This window comes from Neovison vison, chromosome 2, assembly GCF_020171115.1.
Source record: "Neovison vison isolate M4711 chromosome 2, ASM_NN_V1, whole genome shotgun sequence".
Taxonomy (NCBI): Eukaryota; Metazoa; Chordata; class Mammalia; order Carnivora; family Mustelidae; genus Neogale; species Neogale vison.
Window position 1 is genome coordinate 57,717,353 of NC_058092.1, and position 4,535 is coordinate 57,721,887.

A 4,535-nucleotide genomic window follows, 5' to 3' on the forward strand; every position below is an offset into this window, starting at 1 on the left:
ATAGACAATAGAGAAGACATTCTAGGCACAGATACTTTTGGATATAAGGGTGACTATTTGATTTTAGATATATGGGCAAGATTCAATAAGGTACGAATGGAAAACAAATTGATGTCTCCCCTCCTATTTCAAATACTATCTGCTGTCTCTTTTTCTCTATTGCTTCGGGTAAAATTTCTGGTAGATACAATAACTATTTTAGGTTATTCTCTAACAATAACATGTTCTCTGGTCATTTTTAGATCTAATCATAGAATTTACATTGTCCAGACTCAAGTGATTATTGCAGATCTCCAGCGTCTGGCCCATTTTAAAATCTTTCCCTCATCTTCAGGAATGCTTTAGGCTGGGAAGCCTACAGGGAAGGCTGGGAAACAGTGACAGGAGACAAAGGAAAGCTTCTCTATTTCTTATTTTTCCTTTTTCCTTACCCTCTGATTTTTTTTTTTTTCTCTTGTGGGTGGTGGCACTTTTGAGAGTTTCTCAAGGATGCTTTTTCTGGGGCTTGCTCAATAAAAGCTCCCTTTTTTGCTGTGGACAATAGTGGTTCTCCACTAGTAACCTGCCCTCTTAGGTTGATACCCTCTGTTTAGGAATCCAGTAACACCTTCAGCCTTTAAGATATACTGTTTTAACTTGGCTGCTGAGCATGTCCATCTTACGGTTCCACTGGGCTCCTGGGAAAGTCTCACATTCCTACCAACCAGAATGGAAATGCGGCTTCCTCCCAAGGAAAGAAAAAATGGGAAAAACCTCTTCTGTTTGTTCTGCAGCCTGGCAGGCAACTCCACATATGACTTTCTATTTCAACCTAGATATGAGTCAGTTACCAGGACGTACATCCCTATAAAATCTAAAAGATAATATGCAAGTTGTCCAGGTGATCCCTCTCAAGGCCCCTCTCATTCATCTTGAGCTGAGAGGGAGGCATTTCTCACCCTCCACCTTCTAGAGGTAAAAACTACACAGCACATAAGAGCATTCTCCAGGAATTCTCTCTCCTAACTCTTTTACCTGCCCTCTTTTGCAGGGTGTGAGGGGATCATCAAAGCTGGGAGAATCAGTTCCACAATTGGTTAGCCTATATAACATAAGTCAATAAGCAGATTCAGAATACAGGGCTATTTGGACATTGAATAAAACTGAAAAAGAAGTTTAATTTTGTCATTTATGCACAACTTTTTAGTTCCATTTTTAAATATATTATTATATATTATATATATAATATATTATATTATTTTTAATATATTATATTTATTTGTATACCAATAATATAATATATTATATTTATTTGTATAAATATTAGGGTCAGAATTCTGAGTCAGTTCATGGGTTTGATCAAATGTATCAAAAGTAATGACCTCCATGAAATAAAAAGTGTTCTAAAGGAAAGTCACAATGAAAACTAAAATGCAATCTTGACCTCAGTGTAGGAAAGACAGTGCATTCTTGCATAAAGGAAATCACCTTACAGTAGGTAACAATATCTTTTACTACTATAATTCTTTAACTTTATTGGATTTAGATATAAATCCAAAAGAGAAACAGATTCTCTTTTAATAAACAGCAGAGTTAAGAGCTTCTTGTGTAACTTTTAGAGACCTATCCCTCTTGGTCTCTCAGTTGTAGGCAGGCAAGAAAATATCTCAAAATGAAACTGCTCTGTACCTGAGTACCAACAACATACATATTTTATTAAATCAGCATACCATCTTTTTGGGCTCTTTTTTGGTTACTCTGGCTTCTAAGGCTTTGCAGACAAATTAAATGTGAATCCTTTCAAATCGCACACAGATTCACACCCACACACACACACACACACACACACATCCACACCACATATATTCTTTATTTTATTTTATTGAGAGAGAGTGCATGCCTATGTGTGTGAGGGGGAGGTGCAGAGGGAGAGAGAGAATCTTAAGCAGGCTCTCTACCTGCGGTAGAGCCCAATGCAGGACTCAAACGCAGGACCCTGAAGTCATGACCTAAACTGAAATCAAGAGTTGGTGGCTTAACCTATTGAAGCAGCCAGGCACCACCATACACACATATCATTTAAAGGACAGTTGTGACCTTCATACAATTTTAATTGTTGTATCTTAATATTTGCTTCCCTATTTGTTTATTTTTATTATTCCATGATATGCAAATCAAATATTATTTTAAACATCAGGAAGTTATTTATCAACTCAATACACATGTTTATAATAGTCATTTTTAAGTTTACTACCTCAAATAATGTAAATAAAAATAACCACCCAGACCTTACTATAGAGAAAAGCAATGTCTGGTTTACTTCCCCCCTTTTCTTCAACTATTCACTGTTCACTGATTGCCTCTTAACCCACTGTGCCAGATGATTTCAGGTTTTGCCTATATTCTCAGGCCTTTTATGTTATTTTAAAAAAATATTTTATTTAATTATTTGCGAGAGAGAGTGAGCAAGAGAGACAGCATGAGCAGGGTAAGTGACAGAAGGAAGGGGAGAAGCAGACTCTCCTGCTGAGCTGGGAGCCCGACTCAGGGCTTTCTTCCAGGACCCTAGTATCAGGCCTTGAGCCAAAGGCAGATGCTTAACTGACTGATCCACCGAGGTGCCCCATCCTCAGGGCTCATAACCAGATTTCCACATAGAACTTGCTGTTGTTCTTTTCCTCCAAAAGCTAGCAGTTAACATCCATGGATCTTTATTCACAGGCTGGCTGCTAACTGCTGGAAGCAGCTCTTCCTTGAGCACAAGGAAAACCAGAAGTGCCCCTTCCGCCTACCCAATGCCTTCGGGTAAACCTAATCAATAACAGCTGTGTACAGGAGTTCAAAACTCCTGCTCTCCTGCCTCTGCCCCAGATAACTCAGAAGTGGCACTTGCAGTGTTTACACAGTTCTGTGAGATTGAACCAAAGTCACCCTTTGTGGACCTTTGTCTCCTTGCTTGCCTTCCTTCCCATCTCAGTTCTACTTCCTAAATCCCCCAGCAGTTTATATTTGTTTCCTGGGGCTGCTCTAACAAACTACCACTAACTGGGTGGAAATTTATTATCTCACAGTTCTGCAAGCTAGAAGTTCAAGATCAGGGTGTTGGTAGGGTTACTTCCTTCTGAGGACTATGAAGGTATCTGTGTTAGGCCTCTGGCTTAGCTTCTGATGGTTTCCTGACAATCTTTGTTGTTCCTTGACTTGCGCTAGCATCACTTGATCTCAGCCTTCGTGGTCACACAGCATGGCTATGTCCAAATTTTCCCTTCTCACAAGCATACTAGGCATATTAGATTAAAAACCCACCCTATTCCAGTATGATCTCACCTTAACTAATTACATGAGTGATGATTTATTCCCCAAAAGGTCAAATTCACATCACATGTACCAGAGGTTAAGACTTCAACATCTTTGGTGGGAGTGGAGGGGGCACAATTCAACCCACAACAAAGTTTTTCTTAATAGATCACTTTCACATGAATTCTTCTCTGTCTCGAGGTTTGCTTCTGGCAGGCTCATTCTGTCCATCAAATATTTAATTACTGTTTCAGTGACAATGCTGTCAGTTGCAAAGAAAAGATGGTTCAACTTAAATTTACTTGCATAACGAAAGGAATGCATTGCTTTATATAAACAAAAAAATTCAAAAAGAGATCAGACTTTAGGCAAGATTTCATTCAGAGATTCATGAGTCACTCAACAACAAAGTTTTTATTAAGTGCCAACTCTGTGCCAGGAAATGTACTCTGTTTTGGTGATATAACAGCAAACCAAACAGAAACATTCCTAGAACTTATATTCAATTAAGAGAAGGCAAAAAAGTAAAATCAGTAAGTAAATGAATAGCAATACATGATAATGAAGATAATGGGGAAAAAATAATGCTGAGGACGAATCACGTAGATTTGTGGTGAGTATATGCATGTGGCAAGCAGTGGTGCTGGTAATAATAGTTTGGTCTTGAAAGTTCTCATTTAAAAAATAACATCTGAGTAAAGACCTGAACAAAATGACAAGGTGATCCATGAGAATATGTAGGAGAATATCTGGGAGGAAAGCATTCCAGGCATAAGGAATAAGTAGTAAAAGGTAGGAGTTTGCCTGAGATGGTAAGAAGCAGGAGGAAGGCCACTTTGGTCTGAGCAGAGTGAGGGAGTGTTAAGGTAGAGAGCATTGGTCACGAAAAGAGTGTTCACAGCACATAGAACATTAGAGGCTATTGTAAGAAGCTTAGATTTCACTCTGTAGGAGATGGAAAGCTATTAGCTAACACTCAGTAGAGAACTGGCCAGATCATACACTTTAACTTGGATCCTGTGCTGAGAATAGACTGAATGGGGACAAGGGTAGAAGCAGGGAGACAAGTTAGAAGGCTATTGCAATAAGCCAAGCAAGAAGAGATGGAGGTGGCTAAGACTAAGCCATAGCAATAAATGTACACGTTGGTCAGATCCCAAGTACATTTTAAAGACAGAGTCAAAAGATGTCCTGGGGACTTCTTTTTTTAAAGAGCAAATATCTTTAAAATGCATCTACATTTCTTTGCAGCTACATTT